This window comes from Saccopteryx leptura, chromosome 8, assembly GCF_036850995.1.
Source record: "Saccopteryx leptura isolate mSacLep1 chromosome 8, mSacLep1_pri_phased_curated, whole genome shotgun sequence".
Classification (NCBI taxonomy): Eukaryota; Metazoa; Chordata; class Mammalia; order Chiroptera; family Emballonuridae; genus Saccopteryx; species Saccopteryx leptura.
Window position 1 is genome coordinate 47,182,427 of NC_089510.1, and position 26,566 is coordinate 47,208,992.

Sequence of the window (26,566 nt, forward strand, 5' to 3'; positions counted from 1 at the left end):
AAGCCATGGCTGCAGGAGGGGGGTAGAGAGAGAAAAAAAGAGGTGGAGAAAATGAAGCAGATGGTTGCTTCTTCTGTGTGCCCTGACTAGAAATTGAACCTGGGACATTCGCATGCCAACTGATGCTCTACCACTGAGCCAACCAGCCAGGGCCTCTAGAACTTTCTAGTATATTGAAAGACAACTTCAGAAAGAAATACTTCTGAACATTAAATTGATGTGCATATTGATGATTACTTTAAGAATGCTGAACCCCCTAAAATAGATGAATCTCCTAAAAAAAACTGATATAAAAATAATATTTTTAACCAATATGGGAAAAATAAGGTGGTACTGAATAATAGACACAATTATTTGGAATCTGGAGTGTTTAGACAAAGCATTGCAAAAATCATGGGCAGGTAAAGAGGCAAAGAGGGATGTTTGTTTATTGGTGATCTATACTATCTTGTATCACATGGTGGGTTTAGTTGTTGACTTATTGATCAGTCACTGCATTTCCTTTCAGCACTTACACAGAATACCTTGATCTATAAAATGAGGCTATAGATTTTTCAAGAGAATTCATTGTTATATTTCAAACTTGTTTTAAAAATGCTTGAAGATCAACTATACTATTTATTACATAAAAAATATGTAAAAGTAAACTATTTTAAGACATATAAAAAACCTTCATAATAATTCCTACTTTTTAATTGATTGTTCCCATGTACTACTTGATTTTCTAAATGCTTAACATATATTAATTTAATTTATCCTCACGACAACTGTATAATGTAGATACTCTTGTTACCCACATTTTATAGATGAGGAAACAGGCTAAGAGATAATAATTTCCCTTTGATTAAAAGCATTAATGGCAAAACAACATCTGAACTCAAAAACCCAATTTCAACAATCTGGCCTCTCTTTTATCTAGTTCTTTGAACTCCATATTTTTAAGTTCAAAAGAAGCCATTGGTGCACACTAAATTTGTGATCTTTGATTTTAGTGGAGGCACTGAAACATGGTTAGCCAGATGAATTCATCTATTTTCATTCTCCACAAGGCTCAAGTATTTATTTTCTTAGGTCCTTCAGTCCACACCTTCTGAGACCACATTGTCGTAAGAACTCTTACACTTTCCAGAGAAAATGAACTATCTCCAGCATGAGCAACCTCAACTTCCTAATAATAATACACATGATCTATTTCATATTTCTGCATACACTTACCTCAGAAGAACAGGAAATTTTTATACAAATTTGCAGTAAGCTTTCCATCTGGATTCTTGCTATGAGAAGCACCTTCCACCTCTGGGACCCTGCTCTTTTATGCTCTTCCAGTTACTTTTTTCTGTTCCCTAAATAGTTATCTTCCTCTTCCTATCTCCTCAGTTTCCTCCCACAACATATATGATGATCTTCTCCCAATTTCTCTTTCTGTTTGTTTTTGTTTTTTGGTGTTTTTTTTTTTTTTTTTTTGGAAGGGGAAAGAGAGAGAGAGAGAGACAGAAACACTGACCCATTTTGACATGTGCCCTGACCAGAGCACTAGCAACCTTTGTGTCCAGGATGACACTATAACCAACCAAGCTATCTGGCCAGGGCATGACTTGACCCATCTTTCTTAGCCAAGTTTCTGACAGTACAATTACAACTTAATCACTTTTTCACTTTCTCATATTCTGTGTCATAATATTCTACTCCTAATTCACTGGTAAAGGTCATTAATTATCTCATACTTACCAAATCAAATGCATTCTTCCAAATTTTTATATCCACAATATAAAATTTACCATTTTTAATTTCAGGGCTACAATTCTCTTCTGGCTACCATCCTTACTCCCAGATCTCCCATTGTCAGCCTTTTAAATATACTGTTTGACTCTGACAAACTTTTGAATACAGATATTTCTGAATGTAATGTTTTTGCTTTTTATTTATTATCCCTCTAAACACTCTTTTTCTCAACTGAACTCTCTTCTGTGTTCCAGACCCATATATCTGACTGCTTACTGAGCTTTCTACTTAAGCTTAATATACCTTTTGGTAGCCTACCTCCAAAATGATCCAAATAATCCATGTCTCCTAGTATCTGTGCCTTTTTGACAACTTCTCCCACATTACATTGTGTTTACTTGTGTAAACCACTCAATTGCAGAAACGATATCTGCGGATTAAGAGGAGGCATCATAAAAAACACTGTGGATTCTTCCTTGATGTCTCTTGATCACTTGCTCTTGAGAAAAGCCAAATACCATGTCATGAAAACATTTAAGCAGATCTATGGGGAAATCCATGTGATAAGAAACTAGCCTCCTACCACCAGCCATGTGAGAGAATCATTTAAAAAATTGATCTCTATGCTCTGGCTGAATAGCTTAGTTGGTTAGAGCATCATCCCAAAGTGTAGAAATTTCTAGTTCAATCCCTGGGCAGGACACCTACAAGAAAAGATCAATGTTTCTCTCCCCCCCCCCCGCTCCTTCTCTCTCTAAAATGAATAAAATAAACAAAAAAGAGATCTCCTAGCCTTAGTCAATCCTTCAGATGGCTCCAAGTCATCCTGATAGCAGCCTCATGAAAGATTCTTATCTGAGCCAGTCCTCAAATCCTGACTCAAAGAAAATGTGAGACAATACATGTTTGCTATATGCTAAGCTGCTAAATTTAGGGATATTTTGTCATACCGCAACTAAACTCTTCCTCAACACTTTTTACCCCCTTATATATTCCTTGTATCAGTTACTGACAATACTATACACCGAGTTGTCCAAATCACAGAGCCAATAGCACCACTGACTTACCCCACCCCACTTGCCCTCCATCTCCAATCCAGATCCAAGTTTTCTTTAATCTCCTACCTCTTTCCACTATAAATCTCTTGAATCCATCTCTCTAGCAATAACTTTGTGTAGTTCCTGCCTTCTACATTTAACTATTGGATTAATGTCAGGAAACTAATTATTTCTATGCCCCTTTATTTTTCCTGCTCATTAAGTTGAATCTTTTAATAGAACCATCCCATTATATTCTCCAAAATCAGACCTTTTAATGGTACCCCCCATATGGTAAAGGCTGCTTATTCATAGCTTTATCTGCCGTCACAATCTACGAAAGCTGATTTTCCAGGTCCCATACTCTTAATGCCTTTACATCTTTATTCTGCTAGAATAATTTTCTTCTCTTCCTCCTTCCTCCTAGTTGTTGACTTTGACAACTAAATTGAAGAATTACTTCTTTAAACAATAGTTTCATATGTAATTGAAAACTCCTTCCTTAAAACTACTACTGTGTCTTCTATACACTTCCATTAGGGCACTTAAAAATGTTTCTAATATTGTTAGATGATAGGTCTGCCTTTCACTGCATGATAAATGTGCAGTATGTCTTTGTCATTTTGGATCTCCAGGGCATGGGAGAGTGCCTGGCATATATTGGATGCTTAATAATTGTTGGAATAAATAAGTGAACTGTGACTAGTTTATTTTATTTCTAATTAGATAATGAGCATTCCAACAGATATAAAAGAATAAAGATAAGAAATATAAAGAAACATCAAACTCACCAGGTAGTGCCATAGGCTTAACATAACAAAAATATATTTTTTTTCCATTCAGGTTATTGATAAGAATAATTAGGGTAAAAAAAAAAACATTTTTATCTAATGCATGATAACTGTTCAAAAAACTCACAAATACTTTATCTCCCACATTCATACAATAAAGATACCTGATAAACATAAAAGATGCAAAATATTTCAGTTCAGCATTCTTATGCTGCATGGATTGCCAAAAATAAAAAAAAAGAAAGTGTCGAAAAACAGAGTAGCCTCGCCCTGGCCAGTTGGCTCAGTGGTAGAGTGTCAGCCTGGCATGCAGGAGTCCCGGGTTAGATTCCTGGCCAGGGCACACAGAAGAAGCGCCCATCTGCTTCTCCACCCATCCCCCTCTCCTTCCTCTCTGTCTCTCTCTTCCCCTCCCGCAGCCAAGGCTCCATTGGAGCAAAGTTGGCCCGGGCATTGAGGATGGCTCCATGGCCTCTGCCTCAGGTGCTGGAATGGCTCTGGTTGTGGCAGAGCATCGCCCCCTGGTGGGCATGCCATGTGGATCCTGGTCGGTTGCATGCGGGAGTCTGTCTGACTGCCTCCCCGTTTCCAACTTCAGAAAAAACAAACAAACAGGGTAGCCTCAAGTCTGGACAGACAATTATACTTCTATATGTTCTGTTCCTGCTTGCTCTTTCAAGAAACAAAGTTCCGCCAGCTACAGAAATAGTAAACCACTGACCCCCAAGAGTTCAGTCATGTCTTAATATCTCTAGTACAACTTTTTTTATATGCTTAATTAAAACTAAAACTGTCCCTTATAAGGTCTTAAGAACAATGCTAATCAAGTTTATAAACAACAATGGAAAGGCTTGTACCATCATTTGTGAAAAATGCATTTTTAAATTAATACTTACATTAACTTGGCCATACATACTGACCTTTTTAAACTAAAAGTGTTATAATTGTTGTTAAAATGTTTTTCACAAGGAAACTGGAAATGGCACTTTGCACATTTGTTTCTTTAAGAGAAAACGTGTTTGAAGAACGTTGTTATACTTGCCAATGAGAATTTATATAACTCGTAATTAACTTTTTAATTTAAATTCATAAATAAATTGTTTTAATATTGGCAATTAGTCAATAATATAAAAATTAATACAAGGGGTAAAGTAAGCTCTGAAGAATTGACAAACAAGTGAAGTGGGGTAAAGCCACTCGCTTTGTAAAAAGTAAAAAATAGAAAAATGGAATTAGAAGAGATTGGGCGCATTCAGGGTGGTTTGGCCGTAGACAACTGTATTATTTCACACATAGGTGGGATATAATACTGAGACTTATAGACATAAATAAAAGAGAAGTGGTGACCAGGGGGAATGGGTTGTGGGGAGAAGGGGTGAGGGAAAGAGTGCAAAGTGGGACAAGTATAAGGTGATGGAAAATGATTTGACTTTGAGTGATGGGCACACAACAGAATCAACAGCTCAAGTGCTACAGAAATCTTTACATGAAACATATATACTCTTCTTGATCAGTGTCACCCTGTTAAATTTAATTTTGCAAATAAAATTTTAAAAAGAAAGAAAAATGGAATTTGTTTATTAGGGGTAAGACGGAAGGATATTGATGAGAAACATAAAAGCTAGGTGATTGGGGAAGGAAAATAGCAAAAGTAGCTAAACCTGACTGAGGCATTATTAATTTAATCCTCACTAAGAGACAAGATCAATTCTTGCCCCCATTTTACAGATGATGAAACTAAAGTTTAAATCTAGCGAGTTGCTAGAACAGGACCAGGCAGCACCTGTGCATTTCAACAATTTTCAACTGCTACTGTCAATGTTAAGTTATATGCTGTAAGTGGTATTGTGTTTATTATTGGGCCATGAAGTTGCATTAGCAAGCAAAGAAAGTGCATGTCTTCTGAGTATTTAAGAATAAACATAGAAAATTAGTATTTCTCAAGATTCCAAAATTTTCTCATCTTTCTAACAGGAAGAGATTTCCAGAAGGTATAGAAATATATTTAGAAATATATTTAAATAGCATCTACTGGTCATTTGACATATTATTCAACATTGCTATTTTTAAATTCACTGTCCCAGCAGAACAATAGTGTATCCTTATAGAACAAGCCAAGAGAGATCAACTTAAAGAAAGAGCTTAGTTAGGATTGCCTTAAATACAAATAGGCAAGCAGAGCCAGGAATCCTAGAGATCACCAAAAGAAAAAAGGAAGAGGAGAGTTAATGATTGCATTCTTAAGAATAGTTGCTGGAGCTGAGATGGCTTGCTCTTATTCTTTCACCAAATGTGGGCAGCTTTGTAGAAACATGTGTTTATTAACATCAGGGCTTACTTTACACTAGCAAAGTGGATAAAATCTATGAGTGGGAGAAAAACAAGCCCAATCTCTTTAATGCCGGTCCAAGTGGAAGTGGTATATATCTTATCTTTTACATTGTATGTGTATTTTCTTCTGGTTCTTTGGGAACTGTGTGATATATTATCTCTAATTTAGCTCTTTTCTTTCCACAAATATTTTAATGTTCCCCTTCTCAATGCTTCCACTACATAGTTCTACCCAAAGCAGACTATCTTCTTGACTGTTTTCTACTAAAAGAGCCTTGAGCATGGCTAGAACCATAGGTAATTGGAGTCTTGGCAAAGATGGGGAGTTGCAGGTCAATAGATTAAACATCAAGTCTAAAAGATAACCTAGGATATACATTCTTAAGTACAGATTTCTTTTTTCCCACCCCCCCCCCCACCGCTAATCCTTAGATGATTCTGAGAACCACTGCAAGAAATATTTGTGTGAGGGCAACCTTATGGACTCATGGACATACTTAGTGCTGCTATCCTTGTATTAAAATCATTTTTATCTGCATTCTAAAAACTCAGCATGCTATTTGGGAGAGAGCTCTTAAAGATAATACCAAAGAAAGTTAAACTATTTTGTGTATATGCTCTTCTTGTGAAAAAGAACCAAGAGAGTGCTAAGAGATGGTATTTTTTCTTCAGCCCCAAGATGACCTCTCAGGTATAAAGGAAGAATGAGAATTGTATTAAGAAAAGAAGCAAGTCTCCAGATAGGGTGGCTATACCTTGTGTTGGAAATGCCAAACTCTTGATTTCTCTCGAACATATCACATTAACGTAGAATTTATGCAGTGACTACTCCATGGGCAGTCAAAAAGACTCAAAGAAATGAGTTTTGCCCTCAGATAATTTAGAGTTTAGTTAGAAAGTAAGTATTATAAGGAGTTTTTTGTTTGTTTTTTTCTTAAGCTGGAAACGGAGAGAGACAGTCAGACAGACTCCCGCATGCGCCCGACCGGGATCCACCCGGCATGCCCACCAGGGGGCGACGCTCTGCCCACCAGGGGGCAATGCTCTGCCCCTCCGGGGCATCGCTCTGTTGCGACCAGAGCCACTCCAGCGCCTGGGGCAGAGGCCAAGGAGCCATCCCCAGCGCCCGGGCCATCTTTGCTCCAATGGAGCCTCGGCTGTGGGAGGGGAAGAGAGAGACAGAGAGGAAGGAGAGGGGGAGGGGTAGAGAAGCAGATGGGCGCTTCTCCTGTGTGCCCTGGCCGGGAATCGAACCCGGGAGTTCTGCACGCCAGGCCGACGCTCTACCACTGAGCCAACCGGCCAGGGCCTATAAGGAGTTTTTATAGATGTTCAAGTCAATCTGTTAGGAAAGTTAAGTGTGGGGGGGTGTTCTTATATTTGTTGGAAAATTGGGACAAATACTATTTAAATTCCCTTCCAACACAAAGATTCTATGTTACTTGATTCCTCAAAATATAAACAAAATTGCTTTGTTATCTAATTAAAATATTATGCCTGCTTAAAGGAAAAAAGGACAGAGCATGTTAACATTTTTATAAAACTTCTACATTTCTTTCATAATAAGGGTAATAATTAAATTACTTAGATGTTTTATGAAAGCCTGACATTATGTTAAATTTATTTTATTTTTTTATTTTTTTGTATGTTTCTGAAGTAAGAAGCGAGGAGGCAGAGAGACAGACTCCTGCATGTGCTCAACTGGGATCCACCCGGCATGCCCACCAGGGGGTGATGCTCTGCCCATCTGAGGCATTGCTCCATTACAACCTAAGCCATTCTAGCGCCTGAGGCAGAGGCCATGGAGCCATCCTCAGTGCCCGGAACAACTTTGTTCCAATAGAGCCTCGGCTGCGGGAGGGGAAGAGAGAGACAGAGAGAAAGAAGAGGGAGAAGGGTAGAGAAGCAGATGGGCGCTTCTCCTGTGTGCCCTTGCTGGAAATTGAACCCAGGACTTCCACACGCCGGCTGTTGCTCTACTGCTGAGCCAACCAGCCAGGGCCAAATATTTATACCCATTATATCATTTAATGTTTATGATAATTCTAAGAGACATATTTTATTACTCCCTATTTTACAAATAAGGAATTTGAGGCACAGAAAAATTAAGTAATTTAGTCAGTCACACAACTGATAGGGGGGATATTTAGAACTAAAATTCTATCAATCTGACTACACTTACTCAACCACTGTTATATGGCCTCAAGACTGTCCCACTAAAAAGTGTTATCTATACATAGTATTCTACTTACATAACACAAATGAAATCTTAGTACATATTATATTTGGAACCTTCCTTCTTTTACTCAATAGTACATTATGAACACCACTCCAAATCAATAAATATAGATCTAAAATCAATATTTTAAATTTGTGATAGAAAGAGTCTATAATTTTATACATATCGACTCTATGTTATTATATTTAATTCAATTCAATAAACACTTATAAAGAATCTGTTTGTTAGGCATGGTATTAGTAGAAATTAACTGATTCCTGTTCCCAGCAGCTCACAAATCAATTATAATCTATGGAATTCAAACCTCCCAACCTCATTAGCTATACCTCTCACTTCCCAGGCCTATAATCACAAAGATTTTGTCAATATAGGTGAATTTAGGATCACACAGACAACCAACTCTGATAATTTTAGAAACAGTGTAGGGATTGTCTGCAATCCAGTTCATATCACCTTTGAGTGAGTAGCTGACAGTGTGTTATGGTAGCTTCTAACACTAGGGTTATTCAGTATCTCATAGGCCAGTATAATCAAGCTGCATTGGAAAGAATGAGACAAGCCTGTCAGTGAAAGATTGGGTGGTTAGGAAATTCATCACATTTTATCGTCCCATTGAATTATGATGTGTCATCCTTCATTTCTTTGTAATGCTTGCATGTTGGCTCACATTATCGTGCAGTGTTTACTCCCTCTATTGTTTAACCCATTCTACCTGTTCTTGCTAAATTCAGAAAAATGAATAATCTCTGCCAAGAGGAAGATACACCACAATAACAGAGAAAGGCTGATGGTTGTCAGAGAGGTTTATTATTAAAAGCCACATTAACACAAGGAAGTAAAATAGTGTAGTGATTGAAAATTTTGGTTTGGGTCCCATCCCAGCTCCTATGCTAAATTTCTACATAAATGTGGGCTGGGTTTTTTTTATTATTATTATTCTTTCTACTCCATGATATTAAGACAACACTGGTACATACCTCAGAGGGCCTTTTATCAGGATTACACGAATGGATGCTTTGATGTCTTTAAAGCTCTCCAAACTGTGCCAGAGATATAGTGAGTGAGTGCTCACTAAGTGGAGTTTCATATCCTTAAACAATCTTAATCTCTTCTCTAGCACTGACTATTTGTTTTGTAACAGTGCCCATTTCCTTTGCAAAATATTAAACATTGAAAAGAAAGAAATCAAAGCAATAGATATTATAAAATATTTTAAGTAATTGCATTCAAACATGTTCATCTGTTCACCGGATATTTCCACTCAGATACCCAGTAATTATAGCAAAATGAATATGTTTTCTTTTTTAAAAATCATTTTTCCAATCCCGTTGCACCATTTATCTTAATTCCTATTAATATTTTTCTTTTTATTCTGATATTCTCAACTGCATTTAGATAAGGTTATTGTTCTTAGGCTCACCTCTTCCAAGATTGGCTCTCAGTTGGCATTTTATTTAGAATCTCTATCCTCTCCTGAAAAAAAAAACAAAACAAAACTTTTCTTTGATTAAGACTATTTCTTAGTTTTGATCAATATATTTTAATCAAAATGACCATGTGAAATTCAGTCTTTTCTAAGTTTGTACGTGTCATTTTTCCTGTATTCTACCACCTCCTCCGACTCGAAGGTCTGGGAAGAGAGATCTGCTTAGTCTGTGGTCCACAATGTGCGGCAAACACATTTCCTAGTTTTATTATCTTTTGGGTTTCCTTTTCTTCTCTTGTTTGTAATAAATTTACTTGCCTCCAGGCAAAACTCTGGCTCACAACTGCTCAGTGTCCAGGAGATGCTCTGCTGTCGAATCTCTTCAACCTTGGCACCCACTAGTGGCACCACCCCTTACCTTTTATCAACATTTGAAATTAATCCACTTCCAGAATCTCAAACCTGATAGTCTCTTCCCATCAGTGACTGAGAAGATTTTGTTTTATATCTACTATATTACACACTGAGGACACAATTAAAAATACTACATGGTTTCTGTCCTATGGGGCTTCATCCATCTTTTCATCCCCCTTACTTTTGCCCTCCCATGGAAAGCAATTTTCATCTTCATCTTATCCTCTGTCTCTTAATCCTCATTATCCTACCATTCCATTGGTATCATTCTGTCTCAGTTGACTGAACTCTATGACAAAGCATTTCATCTGTCTCTTAATCCTCATTATCCTACCATTCCATTGGTATGATTCTGTCTCAGTTCACTGAAATCTATGATAAAGCATTTCAGAAATAAACAATACTGCCCTGACCAGTTGGTTCAGCGGTAGAGTGTTGACCTGGCATGTATAAGCCCTGGGTTTGATTCCCGGCCAGGGCACACAGGAGAAACACCCATCTGCTTCTCCACTCTTCCCCCTCTCCTTTCTCTATATCTCTCTCTTTCCTTCCCGCAGCCAAGGCTCCACTGGATCAAAGTTGGCCTTGGGCATTGAGGATGGCTCCATGGTCTCTGCCTCAGGTGCTAGAATGGTTCCAGTTCCAACAGAGCAATGCCCTCAATGGGCAGAGCATCACCCCCTAGTGGGCATGCCAGGTAGATCCTAGTCAGGTGCATGCAGGGGTCTTGTCTCTCTGCCTGCTCACTTCTTACTTCAGAAAAATACAAAAAAAAAAAAAAAAAAAGAAAAGAAAAGAAAGAAACAATACCACAAGCAAAGGTCCTGGGCCTTTCACCATGCCCAACTGCTAATTCACCACTTTGGTCTATCCTCCTACAACTATTATATTTAAAGTATTCATAGAAAAGTCTGCAAAAGCATGTTTTGTGTGTAAACACTCATACACACACATTCATTTCTTGACTTGATAATTCTCTTTTCATTTCTTGTTTTAATAGTGAAGAAACAAAAGCATGGGAAAATAGGTTTGAATAACTGGCAGCAAAGGTACATGACTGTGGCTTTGTCCCAAATAAAACAAAGGGGACCAAGCACTAGAATTGGGACATAGGATGTAGCTGGAAAGCCAGACTGATGTGATTTTAAGTCACCTAGGTGAGTAAACTAAAGCTTCATCAATTTCTTTCTCCTCTTTAGAGCAAGAAATATCCCAAAATCTGGTTTAGGAAAAGCTTTAAGTTTGAGGTGGTAATTTTTCTTAATCAAAAAATTTTTATTTTTGTACCCAATAGAGAAAAGGACACTCTTGCTTTTACTACTTTGGAATAATATCAGCTAGCATATGTGAGAATTTATCATGTACAAAATACCATAAATGCCTTATATGCATTAATTCATTTAATTATTTTTTTTATTTTTACACTACAATTCACTTTCAAAATTATTTTGTATTGGTTTCAGGAGTTAGACAATCATATACTTTTTAAAATGCCCCCTCCCTCAATGTTTCCAGTATCCACCTGGCACTACATACAGTTATTACAATATTATTATTATTTTATTTTATTTATTTATTTTTTGTGACAGAGATGGAGAATTGGAGAGAGGCACAGATAGGGATAGACAGACAGACAGGAAGGGAGAGAGACAAGAAACATCAATTCTTCATTGCAGTTCCTTAGTTGTTCATTGATTGCTTTCTAGTATGGGCCTTGACCGGGGGGCTACAGCAGACCAAGTGACCCCTTGCTCAAGCCAGCAACCTTGGGCTCAAGCTGGTCAGCCTTACTCAAAGCTGGCGACCTCGGGGTCTTGAACCTGGGTCCTCCACATCCCAGTCCGAAGCTCTATCCACTGCATCACCACCTGGTCAGGCTATCACAATATTATTGACTGTATTTTCTATGCTGTATTTTACATTCCTGTGACTATTTTGCAACTATCAATTTGTTCTTCTTAAGGCTTTCATCTATATCATCCAGACCCTCAAATCTCCTGCCCTCTGGCAACCATCAGTCTGTTCTCTGTATATATGAGTCTGTTTTAATTTATTTTATTCTTCAGATTCCATATATAAGTGAGATCATATGGTACTAGTCTTCTAGGCTGGGGAGTGGTAAGGTGGCAAGTCTTAAGAGTTTATTAGGCTGGGGTAGGGGTAGGGTGCTAATTCTTAAGCCTTTATTATCTAATACTCCCTCCCCAGCCTGCCAGAGTTCATACTTTATTGTGTATTGTTCTCTTTATTGCTAAAATTGGCTTTAAGCAAATTTTACCTCCTATCACGATGCACTGTTTATAGGACTATGACTTGAATTCCTATGTAATCCATAAACTTCTGGAAAGCAGTCTGTATATTTTACATTTATTTTCTTAAAATCTTTTTCCACTCACCCTGGCCGGTTGGCTCAGTGGTAGAGTGTCGGCCTGGCATACAGAAGTCCCAGGTTCGATTCCTGGCCAGGGCACACAGGAGAAGCGCCCATCTGCTTCTCCACCCCTCCCCCTCTCCTTCCTCTCTGTCTCTCTCTCTTCCCCTCCCACAGCCGAGGCTCCATTGGAGCAAAGATGACCCAGGCGCTGGGGATGGCTCCTTGGCCTCTGCCCCAGGCGCTAGAGTGGCTCTGGTCGCAACAGAGCGACACCTGGGAGGGGCAGAGCATCGCCCCCTGGTGGGCAGAGCGTTGCCCCTGGTGGACCTGCCGGGTGGATCCCGGTCGGGCGCATGCGGGAGTCTGTCTGACTGTCTCTCACCGTTTCCAGCTTCAGAAAAATACAAAAAAAAAATATTTTTCCATTCTCAGCTTCACAGTATGAAATCAATAGATACCTAGTGAGTAATGGAATAAACTATACTAACAGGATGAGCAAAATTCTAAAAATATTGTTCTACTAGTTCTATTTACATAAATTCCTACCTTAATTCTCTCCTGTTGGTGAATCTATGCATTCTTGCTAATAATATATTTAAAAGTGAATCACTCCCAGAAAAGAAAAAGCAAGAAAAAAATTTCTGCATCCAAGATGTATGTTGAAGCATAGTATGGATAAATAAAACCTATAAATAGCTAAGATTCCTCTTAAAAAACTAGAAGAAATAGTTGAGATATAATAAATACAATTCTCTATTATACATCTGGAAATTATTTACACTGTGTCATTTCTGAATTCACCACTTTTCCTCCAATATTTCAGACTCAAAAAGCACTACTTCTCCTAATGTTTCTCTTCTGAGTGTTCACCCCAGTCCAGGCACCATTAACTATCTCTGATGGTCCTTTATCTCTGATGGTCCTTTATATCAGAACGCTCTATGTGATTTCCTAGTCATATATATATATATATTCATTCTAATCTTGTACCTTTTATCATAAAAGTCTAAAATAAAATTCTCAAAGTTGGGGCATATTTTTTTTACTTGTCCTCTTTCATTACCAGCTGTCTCCATAACCTGGACTCCAACATACTCATGGAACACAATCACGTGTTCCTCCCAAACAACATTTCTATCATAGAGTTCAATGAGCATATACAATTAGTACCTAGTGTGTGGTATCATTTTATGATAACAGTTAAATGAACTAAATCTGACCAATAGTAATATTCTGTAAAAGAAACAATAAGCAAATTTAATTTTGATTACAATAAACCATATTAAAACAAACTGGAGGCAATGAATTTTTCTATAGCTAAAGCTTTTTATGATTTCTAACATATTTCAATGAATTTTATAGATGTACAGTTTTTATGGCATTCCCATACATTGATAAGTATCAGAACCACTAAGTTTCCTATATTATATAGATACAGCAGGCTCAGCAGACTATAGGAATATACAAAGAATTCATCAATTGACATTATAGTCTGGATACAATTAATAATTGGTGTTAAAGTTGAGTCAGTAATGGAATCAAGACTATTCATTGGTTATCTGAATAATGGGATTAGAGAGTTGATTATCAAGTCTTCAAATTATACAAACATAAGTAATAGAGAAATTAGATTTGGTTTCTCAAATTATCTGGTGAGATTGGAATAAGTAGACAAGTACAAATAGGAAAAGTTAAGAATACAAATAAATGTTATGATTGCAAAAATATAAAGAATGAGAAAAAAGACAAATATACAAATCCAGAAGTCAATTTATTAGCTAAATTGCAATGCAGTTAAAGGTATCCACTGAAGAAATATGGCATCTACTCTGTACAAATCATTGATTTAGAAAAGCTTTAGCATGATTGGAAAGCTAAGGTTTAGTAACCTTTACATTCATAGTCATAACAAAGCCTGACAATCATTCTTGCTATATTTCTGGTCTCCACAATAATAGACAAAAGGTAAAGACAGTGAAATGGCTAGGGAAACACAGAGATAGAAGGATAATGCTTATTGAAAACATTTGAGGAAAATTTTAAGAGATTGGGATTATTCATGCTTCAGTTAAATACTGAAGCATGTGGGGTTAAATACTAAATATGTGGGGTTGTAGGGTTTTTAATTGTTTTTGTTTACAAAAGTAGTGAAAAGTTTATCTCTCCATAAAGACAGAAAATGAGAAAATATCTCCAAATTAAACCAAGAATTATTTAAGAAATTTGCATATTATATTTTACAGAAAAAAAAAATTTGTGTACACTATGCAAGCCTGAGGTTTATTCTCCTTCCACAGATATCAGTAAATGCAGGAGAGACTTTAACTTCTCTGGGACTGATAAGATAACCTAATTTAAAGATTTCTGTGAATCTGTAGATGTAATAAGGACCCTAGAGAGAACTGCTTTAGATCTGTAAACCTAATGTGGTCAGAAAAATGGTAAATAGCTAAATGAGAAGCCTAAATATTTTTAACAGGAGGCTACCAAATAAAAATATGGTATCAGATAGTTTTACCATTAAGTTACTAAGGCATAAAGCAGGTGACGTATTTAATGCAAGTAAGTAATTTGTTGTCTCTAAGTGTTAATAGAAGAGAAGATTAAAGAGCTTGCAATAGGATAGTAAGTCATTCCCCACTTAAGGACCCAAATGCATGCAGTTTACTAAGGCTCCTCCACTCTCTCCACTCTTACTAAATAAAGGACGACATGGAGAAATGGTACCTACCAGTAGCTGGTAGCTGCATCTTGTCTGCTGTTACTGACAGCTATTTTTCTCTCCAGGGAATGTTCACTAAGGTTGACAATTAATTAAAAATTGTTGAAAAGCAATGAAACATGGGATAATCCTGTTACCTAACTCCAACCTCCAACCTTCCTTATTTTTCTCGCTAGGAACCCAATAGGAGTCAAAAAGATCCTTACATTATGCAAGAACTACACTATGAATATAAATATATACTGTGTACTTGTCAAGACTGAAGCTTAGATGGCATTAGTTTTCTTATTATTGAAAGGCTATATATCATTCTAGTAGTCTATACTATACTGAAGACACCCTAGAGTGGAGGTACACACTAATAAAAATTTTTGAACTAGGAGTTGTAACCCATTAATTCCACAGGCAATAAAACAAATATGGTTACTCATTTTTAAAAGGGAATAGAATTGGATAAAAATATAAGATTTCATCACATTTAGTAAGACTATATTTCATGAAGCTGTTATTTCAGTTATATATCTATGTGTAGGGGGATGTGGATGTAGGTGTGAATATGCACACATATAATCAGTCATGATAAAATACATTTGTTATTATGGGCTCTGGTATGCAATATAAAATCCACTTCTCTAGAAGATTATTGGGTTATCAAATTAAGGGGACATCTCTGAGCCTATGCAACACTACAGAACCATGAGAATAAACAAAATTGTCAAACACCAGATGTTTTCTAAACATCCACTTCCCTCTACCAGGGAGAGATGTTTTCTCAACATCTGGACACTTAACCACATGTTGACAAAATACCTGAACATTTGATTATCTATCTCCCTTCTCTTCTGGATGTTTACTTCAAAAAAGCATAGCCACAAAGATGTCAATTGTAGCAACAATTTCACTTACATTCTTAAATTCCAAAGTATGCTCATTAATTCTCCTCAACTATTAAACTACTTCTTCCCTAGACTGAGAGAACTAAACACAAGACTTTAAAAGAGAAGAGAATGGTTATTAAATGAGTTTGCTAAAGAGAAGCTCAGAAATGCATAGGTAACCACAAATTGAATTAATGTACACAATGAAATAGAGTTTACAACTGAAAGTGATGCTGTGGTGCATAATAAATAAAAGTGAGAAGAAATCATTTGATTCCCACCATTATCTGTTACCTTTTTAATTATAGCAGTGTCTAGATGTGGTCTTTTCTATAACAAGTTAGGAAAGCATGCCAATCTACGAGTTAAGGTCAGCCTGTGTAAGAAAGAGGAACGGACTGAGATGTAGGTTTATTACTAACAATAATGATTTGACAAATCACTAATAGATAACTGTTTTCTGTAAAAAACTACAACAACAACAACAACAACAAAAACTTCTTTAGATACATTATAATTTCAAGAAAAGTAAAGGCTATTAGAGGAAATATATATATATATATATATATATTCTCAAAAAGTCATTGCCCAGCTCTGGCCAGGTAGCTCAGTTGGTAGAATGTATTCCCCATATGCCAAGGTTGGATCCCCAGTCAGAGAATATACAAAAATCAATCAACGATGGACAAATAAGAGGAACAAAAATCAATCTTTCTTTTCTCTCTCTCCCTTTCTCTTTCTAACTTTTTAAAGTCATTCCCAGATTATGTTTTTTTTCATCAAAATTCCTGATGAAATTGTGGAAAAAATAAAACACGGACTTTTTTCCCTATTGTCACGATTTCAATTACAATTTATAAATTTCAGTGTCATATATAATTTCTGAAAAATAAACCTATGAAAATATTAGTGCTTTTGCTCAGAACTTTAGATACTTTTTTTAAATGTGTTTTTCCCCTAGTGGTTCAAGGTGATAGTGAGCTGAGTGTGCACTGTCCTATGAATTTCCATGAGAATTCTAGAACAAACCCATAGCACAAGCACTAGGCTCAACAAAAAATGTATGTAACTAAAATAGAAATTTTATTTCATAGCCTCTTGTAGAGCTGTGGCTCCTGGTAAATTGTGAAATATCAAAACAATAAATAAAAGAAGAATAAAGACAAAACAACCAAAAATTAAAGTAGTCTTTGCCTATATTTAAGCCTGAATTTCAGTCTCAGATTAAAAAATAAATAAACAAAACAAACAAACGACAACTAGACATCTCATTAACTAGGATAAATAACAAGACCACTGCCTGGATTTTCTGGATTAATAATATGGCTAGTCTAAAAAATTCTAGGTTATTGGTTATTTATGAAATTTTATACACTCATCTTGTCAAGAGTTAGTCACAGTAGATCTTGGGATATAGCATATTATCCTGTTCCTAGTAGATGTTTGATAGGAGTTGACTCACTAGTTTTCATACACAAACCATTCTAGATCCTCTGGTTGGTCACTAGTAACTATGGAAAAACGGTGTGATTTGTGTGGAAAAATAGCCTCATAAACCATCACTTTTCTACACCAAGGGAAATATTAGAGTGCTTTCAAGAAAGTAATGTTTGAATAAACTATCTACAAAGACGGGGAAACAAAAGACAAGTTCCCTTCTGAGGCAAAGCAGATGTAGCATAAAGATTTTCAAGAAAAGACCCCTAACTATAGAGAAACTCTCTCTCTATCCATTTGCCTACAATCACTCTCTAGAGTCCAGACCCTAAGCTTATCCATGTCCTAAGGCTATTGTGTAAGGAAGGTTTTATTGTAGTTTCTATGTAAATAAAATAAATCTTAAACTAGACTAAGTAAGCTTGTGTTCTAATGAGCATTTAGGTCAATTTTTATTCAGTCTGAGCTGGTTCCTCTATTTCTTTTACAAAAATAAAAAAGAGAGAAAAGTTTAACTGAGAAAAAAACACTTAGGGTGGATAAAAATTGGCAGTGTTCCAAGCGGCAGCATTTTCTATAGAACAGTTCTTTCTCATGTGATACTTTCTAAGTTATTTTATTATCTGCACTAAAAAGCCAGCAAAGGCAGATGCTGCTTCTCAGACCTGTGCATTCTCTGTTCTGTCTCCCATCTCCACATCACCCTGCTGCAGGCCACAGGGAAAACTGAGCATGTCAAACAATATCCCTGTGATCTAGAACATAGTGTTTCAGAAGGCAACTCAATCACCATGCACAAGTGCAACATGCTTCCTGGGTAGACTCACTTCCCTCCACCAGGGAGAGATAAAAAAGTGACTATTGCTTCTTGCTTTTTTCTTTTATCATATTTATTCCTAGACTAATCTGAAGGTGCTTGGATGCAAATTTTCTCTCAAAAAAAATTTCAGCATATTAAGAAATAAAAAAGACACAGGGATACGGGCCCTGGCCAGTAGGTCTGTTGGTCAGAGGAATGTCATGATTCACCAAGGTTGCAGGTTCCATGCTTGGTCACAGCAAATACAAGAATCAACCAATGAATGCATAAATAAGTAAAACAACAAATAACAAATTGATGGTTCTCTCTATCTCCCTTCTTTTCTCTTTAAAATCAATAAATTTAATTTCAAAAACAAAGAGAGATTTCTGAAAATCTCAGATATCTATTATAGAAACAAAAAGTTTGACACTAAAACAATTCACATTTTTAAAGCCATGTGTATACAGTCAAGCAAAAAATATATATATATTCAAATCTTGAACATGCATAATGTTTAGTAGTTTGTCTAAAACAGAAACTTTACTTGCCTGATTTAAGGTAACAGGCAAATGACTACCTGCAGGTATATCTTCAGAGAAGACCTATGATATGCGTTATATTTCTAAACACAATCCAAAATGACCCATCTTTCAATCTGTTGTCACACACCCAGGCTGACCTTCTACAGAAAATGGGTATTGACACGTTTGAGGCAAAAGTTAAATCTGCATAATCCAAAGTGATCAAGACTAGACATGACTGCTCCAGAGGACAGGAGTGCTCACAAGCCCAGTGGACATCTGAGCTTCTATAAAAAAAACAGCTTCTACTGGCCTTAATCCTCCCCTATCTCTGCTTTCTTTCTGCCCCCAAATGTGCAGCCGCTGAAACCCAGAGTAGACTGTGATAAGGGCAGATGCCAAGAAGAACAACAAAAGCAAAAATATGTTAATGATGCTCTCAACACTGCCAGTTCTTCAATTCTATTCAATTATCTGTACCTTTTCTCCTGATTTCCATGACTTCAGCAAGTTATTTATTAAGTGCTCCATAATTAATCAGGCACTAAGCTTGACTGTGCTAATGAGACTATTTACAGCACCCCTCTTCCAATCTGCTCTCCACCCCTAATTCTCACACATACTATATAAAGCCTCCATCTCCTTTTCCTTCCTACAGTGGCCTTGGGGCTTTTGAAATGATCCCTTAAAGAAGAGCTCCTCCTGACAGTTTTACGGATAATTAACATATAAACAATGCCAGTCCCCCACTAGTTATCCATCATTACTCACCTCAAGATAGGAACTTGCCCTGTTCATAGTGAGTGACTCATATATGCACTGCCTTTCACTTTTCTCATTCCCATTTTCTAGATCCCACTTCTCTTTAAGCACGTTCTAATTCAGTCACATGACTCCCCTCTTATTTTCATTCACCTTTGGGCTCTTTTTCTTTTCCTTGTCTGTTATTATTCAATTCATATTCCCCTTCCCTTCTAATCATGCCATAAAGATAGCATTTTTTATTTTATCTTTGCGAGAATCTTCTAAGGTTTGTAATTCTTCTTTCTCAGTTCTTTGTACTTTGTTTATCAGTAAATTATCTTTCGTTAAAACTAAAAACCTTTCTCATTTTTTAATTCTGTATGTAAGGAGCTCATCTAATTCCTTCTGGCTAGAGTAGCTATGAATTAAGGGTGCTGTGTTAAACAGCTGTCCGGACTCCTGCCGTTAGTCACTGTCTCTACTTTCTGTCTCTTGAAGACAGGCAGGATAACTCTCCTGAACATACAACTCTCAAGTAGTGGGGATAAGAATTAAAATGGGATTCTGCCTTCTGATTCTTTTTCCAGGTGCTCTTCTTAGAACAAGTAATAAACTCTCATAGCAAATAAAAAAGGCCACTCCAATATTGCCCTTTAACTCTCTTCTCTTTATTGTTGAGTTAAGAAATTGTCATCATCCCTCACCATAATAAGATATCTAAAACGCAGAAAATCACTCTAAGTACAATTATCTCATTATAAGAAAAGTGGCACAAACAAGTGATACACCCAGTCTAAAGTCACCTAGTTATTAACTGCTACACTTAAGACTCAATCACATTCTCTTGAATTCTATATTTCAGGGCTTTGGATTACATTCTCGATTCTAGTATCTGAACAGGATAAATTGACTCTAAGCCTCATGTCAACCTTACCTTTCTCCCTTCTTTGTAAGTTATCACACATATCTCCACTGAGAAAGTTTAAGGGAAGTTGGGGTTTAATTCTCACTACCAATACATGTGCTAAAAACAAATAAAAGATCAGCACTATTCTACTTTCTAACCATTCCCAAGGACAATTTTAAATGAACCAATGTGAACCTAACAAATTTCTGTCTTCCAGAATGTGACTCTAATCCTAAAATGTTACTTAACAGAATACATATATGGAAAAAGAGAAGTTCCAAAGTTAACATTCTGATACTTCAATTAGATATGGTTTAGTTACGCATTTAGTGATGGTCTAGATATTGATTTTTTACCTCACCAACTAATTTCTTAAGATTGGAAACTCCCCAAACATGAACCTAAATAAAACTAAAAATAACATAAAAGCTTTATAATTGTACGTTGTTTTCTTCTTTTCTGAATAAGTGAGACATCTTTCCACAGATATAAGCAGATAACAGAAATGCTTTGGGAAGAGGAAGACCCTGGTCAAATCTCCTAGACAAAAATAAATGTAGGTTGTTGAATAGAAGTTCTCATTTTAATGTAGTTCAATTTTTCAATTATTTCTTTTATCACTAACATTTGTGTCCTATTTAAGGACTCTCTGCCTTAAAGATATTGCACTGTTTTAGCATCCTCACTTAGATCTATAATCCATTTGAAACAGAGTTTTTCACATGATGTGAAGTATATCTGGCAAGGAAATCTTATCCATGACAAGAAAATGATTCTTAGAAATCAATAAGAACAGGGCAGAGAATAGAAAATGGGCATGAAACTTCAATTGCAACTCTACAAAAAAGAATATACAAATGTTGATAACACATGAAAAAGTGTCCAAATTCTCTAGTTATCAGATATTAAAGTGAAAATCATGAGATTACCTAAAACTTCCAACAAAATGGCCAAAATACAAGACAGATACTTCAAATGTTAGCAAGGACATGGAGTTGTTGATGTTCTTACCTGTGCTGGTAGGAGGATATATTAGTATAACCTCTTTGAAAAAATGTTTGGCAGTAAATTTTAACATATAAATACTCTATGGCCCAAAAATACCAGTTATTTTCCAATGAGAATGTGTATATAGGTTCAACAAAATGCAAGTATAAGAATGTTTTATAGCAACTCTGCTTATAATAACATATAACTGGAAATAACTCAAATCAACATTTACAGTAGAATGGACAAATAAAATATTTATTTATATAATATATTATAGAGCAATGATACATGCAACTCTATGGATGAACTTACAAACAAACTATTGAGCAAAAGAATGCAAAGGAAAAAGAGTGCATATCATATGATCCCATTTATATAAATTTTCAAAACAGGCAATTTACATCTATAGTGGTAGACAATGTTTATCCTTGTGGAGGAATACAGCAGTCTGTCAGGGGCATGGAATAGTTTCTGAAAAATTGCAGTGTTTTATTTCTTGATCTGGGAGATAGCTACAAAGATGTACAATTGTAATTTATTAACTTTTTGAGTCACTCTGACTTTAGTGAAAAATATGTATAGGTAAAAAATACCTTATCAGATACTGATTTTACTGTTATTTTTTGAAATCTAAAGGAATATAAAAACCTGAAGAAAAAATATAAAATTAAAATCATCAGCCAGTATTTTTTTAAATAGTACTTACTATGTGTATGTCTATGAATAATGAAGTAAGAAAGAAACTTGACCTCAAAGGAAAGGGAGAATGTAGACAGACTTCTGAGGCTAGGAAGCATATCTCTGGAAGAAAGAACCATTAACAAATATAGTGAAATATAGTAGATGTTTGTAACTATTGTTTTAGATACTACTTAACTAAGGTGAAAGCAACACATGCGAGAGGAAATATATAGGATTTAATATTTAATATTTACCTCCACTCTGTCTGTCTCTTTCTGTCCCTCTCTCTCTCTAATATATATGTATATATATAAAATATTTAACATTTACTAGTATGGGACTAGAGAAAGTGATCAAGTCAAGACATGGATCATGAATCTGGAAATCACCTGAAGAAGAGAGTGAGTACACACACACTTGAAGAATACCTAGCCAAGAAAATTGTAGACACATAGTAGGTGAAGCAGGATAGGACTGGAGGAGGCTGAAGATAGTAAGAGAATCTGAATGGCAAAGTATATTGTCGTAGGAACTCAAGTAAATGTAGTCATTGGAGCTATTGAGAAATACCATCTCTTTGAGCATAAGATAGAATTGTATACCTTCCTGCCCACTTTGAAATTAGAAATGACCAGGTGATTTGATTTGTTAATAAAATGAGAACTGCTTTAATGAGTGGTACTTCTGGGTGAAAGATTAGGAAGTAATATGGGACTTGCCAAAATCCTTTTCTCCTGCAATAGTGACTATAGTGATTACAAAAATCATAAAGGATCCTCCATCATCCTGGGTTCTGGAATGACTGCAATGTGTTGTGTGCCCCAACCTCCAACTCATGCTGAACGTGTAGCATGGATGCAAAAAGAACTAAGGGGTCTTTGTACCCTGTCTTATGGACCTCACCTACCCTATAAACCTCTAGCAGATATCAGTGCTACAATTCAATCTTTCCTGTTTCTAATAAGCACTGATAGAAAAAAATCAGGTAATCACACTACTACAAATATGCGATCTGCAAAATCAGTGGAGTCTTAGACTTTTATCTAAACCAGGGGTAGTCAACCTTTATATATCTACCGCACACTTTTGTATCTCTGTTAGTAGTAAAATTTTCTAACCTCCCACCGGTTCCACAGTAATGGTGATTTAGAAAGTAGGGAAGTTATTTACTTTACTTTATAAAATTTATAAAGCAGAGTTACAACAAGTTAAAACATATAATAATAATTACCAAGTACTTTATGTCGGATTTTCATTAAGTTTGGCAGAATAAATCTTTATAAAACAATTTATTGTAGTTAAATCTATCTTTTTATATGATATTTTGGTTGCTCTGCTACCGCCCACCATGAAAGCTAGAACGCCCATTAGTGGGCGGTAGGGACCAGGTTGACAACCACTGATCTAAACTCAAACAGTTTCTGCTCCCATTTTCATATTTTTCCAAACTGTAATTATCCTCTTCTAGACTCCATGATGACTCAGCAGAGCACCTGGACTCCTGAAGTGTCAAGAGCACTAAGGTTGCAAGATCTAATTTTCTGTATATTCTCTGTTGTCCCCTTTAACTAATTTAAATTTACCCATACTCATATATATCCTCTTTCTTTCAATCTTATAAGCAGAAGTTGCCTTACTTCTGATTAGGCAATTCTTTCACCTGAACAAATTCGTACTGCCTCTTCTGGGACATTGCCCCACTATGTAATCCTGCTTCCATTCAACTTGTTACTCCTCACAGATTCTTTCCCCCATTGATCTATAAATATGATATTAACCCTGGCTTGAAATGAACTTTCTCTCTAGCTATCATAATCTCCATTTAATCTACAAAAGAGAACTAAACTTTTACACCCACCACAATCTCATATGTACCATTCTACTGCAAACTATTCCTACTAGAACTACTAAAGACCAAATAATTGCCAATTAGATGTACAATATTAAACCTCTTTCTTATTCTTGGTTGCAGTTAAAACTGATTACTTCTTCCTTATTAAAATCTCCAGTGTCTTAGTTCCTGTGATCCTTGTTCTCTATGAACACTGTCCATTTGCTCCTTTTCAGTTATAAATATCTGTTTCTCTCAACAATTTTGAAAGTGTAGATATCTAGAGTTCTCTCCTTGGCCCACTGTTCTTCTCACTTCATAAAATCTCCCTTAATGATTCCATTTGTCCATATTATTTAAATATTACCCACATGCTCATCATGAGATTTCTAAACCTAAATCTTTTCCAGATCTCTTCCTCAAGCTTCAGATCCATAGTCAACTGCAAACCCTATAGATAGAGACCTCAAAGATAATATATCTAAAATTGAATTCATGTATTTTCTTCCTAAACTTATTCCTCTTCTCATGTTCTTTAAATTAATGGAATTAACATATAGCCATTGACTGATGACAAAATCCCAGGTTTTTAATCAACTTCTGAATATGTGTTACCTGCTTTTATCCTTTGGAGCATTATCATTTCAGTACATGCTAGCCTAATTTGCTGCTGCAAATCTGTCCTTCAGTTTTGATGGACAAATCTGCTGGGTATAGTAATCCTGACTGGCAGTTTTTCCATTTCAGCACTTTTGACTATATCATCCCAATCTCTTCTGATATACAAGATTTCTGTCAAAAAATTATACAGTGGTACCTTGAGATACGAATTTAATTTCTTCTGTAACCGAGCTCATAAGTCAGTTAACTCGTATATCAAACTGTCGATACTGGACCCGTGCGCCAACATGCCAACTAGCAGCAGCTTCCTGAATCATGACTCCTATCTTGGAATTTCGCTCAGATCTCAAACAGAAATATGGACTGCGTTGCAGCTCATATCTTAAAAAAAAATTTGTATGTTGGTCTGTTCGTATCTCAAGGTACCACTGTACTGAGTTTTTCTTGTATGTGACAAGTTTCTTTTCTCTTGATACTCTTAATATTGTCTTCAACCTTTAACAATTTACTTATAATATGTCTCTGTGTGGGTCTCTTTTTATTCTTCCTTCCTGGATCTGGAAGCCAAGTTAGGGAGGTTATCAGCCATTATTTCTTTCAATAACCTTCCCTCCCTTCTTTTTCTGAGACATCTATAATGCATATATTAGTTCATCTAGTGGAGTCCCATAGTCTCAAGTTATCTTCACTCTTTTTCCAATTTTTTTTTCTCTTTGCTCCTTTGATTGAATGAGTTCCTCTGCTTTTCATTTTAGTTCACTGATCCTTTCTTTCACTTAATCTAGTCTGTTGTGAATTTTATTTAATTTCACAGTTCAGGTATTATATTTTTAGCTCTCTCACTACTCTTTGGTACTTTTAACTATTTCCTATTACTTAGTCAAAATTCTCACTTTGTTTATGCATTGCTCTCCTTTGTGAGCATCTTTATGACTATTCTTTTGAACTCCACACTGATAAAAAATCCCTTATTTCAGTTTTATTAATATTGGTCTCTGAAGATTTATCTCACTCTTTTGTTGTAACAAACCTTCTGTTTCTTCATTTTCCTTCATTGTCTGTGTTGTTTTGTGTCCCTTAGATAAAACATCCACCTCTTCCAGTCTTGAAAGACTGATTTTATTTAGAAGATAAACCTTGTTAATTAACCTGAACTAAGCCCCTGATTGCTTCTCAATCTTTTTGATTGTCTAGCCACTCTCTTTGTTATTAGTGGCTCCCAGTATTTGAGAGTGTATCAAGACCCATCAGTGTCCCAAAGGCGCAGGAAATGCCTATTCACCTTTGCATTTTTCCTGAGGATTATTAATTGCTTATCCCTTCAGCTTCCCAATGCCGACTGATTGGAGGACTGACTTTCATTCAATAGCTGAGTAAGTTGGGACATTTAGATATGCAGTCTAGCTGGTGGCAGGGAGAAACCAGGAGCTGGTTTTTGCTTATTCCCTCTGTACTTATACAAAGGGAATACTCACCAGGAGTTCTTGTGTGCCTAAATAGAACTACCACTTTGTTTAGTGTGGTCCTAGGGACTGAATGCCTAACCCCCTCATCTCCCAGAGCTATGTAATTTATGATCCATCTTCTTTGATGGCAGCCATAACTCTTGGGATACTGGATGTGATAACAAACACTTTCCAGGGAGAAGCTGTAAGCCTGTTTTTATTCGTGGAGTGAGCCAGAGAAAGACAGCAGGCAACATGCCCACTAGCTCTGTTAGGCTTCCCAGAGAATGTCAGTCAGCTCCCACATACAGATTGATAAGAAGATGGAACCTCACACAGCAGCTAGGAACGTATGCAGTCAACTCCTTCCAGGCGGAAACTGGGAGATAGGTGTTTTTGCCTGTTCCCTTTGCACAAAGTCAAGGTGTGGGGAGAGAGCTGTAGGTAGTGCTTAAACACCTGCTTGAAAATGGTTTTTATTGTTGTTAATACAGTACTGTTCATCAGAGCTAAGTGATTTGAGGGACCATTCCTTGGGTAACCACTGCAAGAGTTGCAGCACTAGATGTGTGAGTGATCTCCTTCCAGGGAGAAGGTGGCAACTTGGTTGCATTGCTGTAGCAAACCTAAGGGAAAATATGGGGCAAGTGACC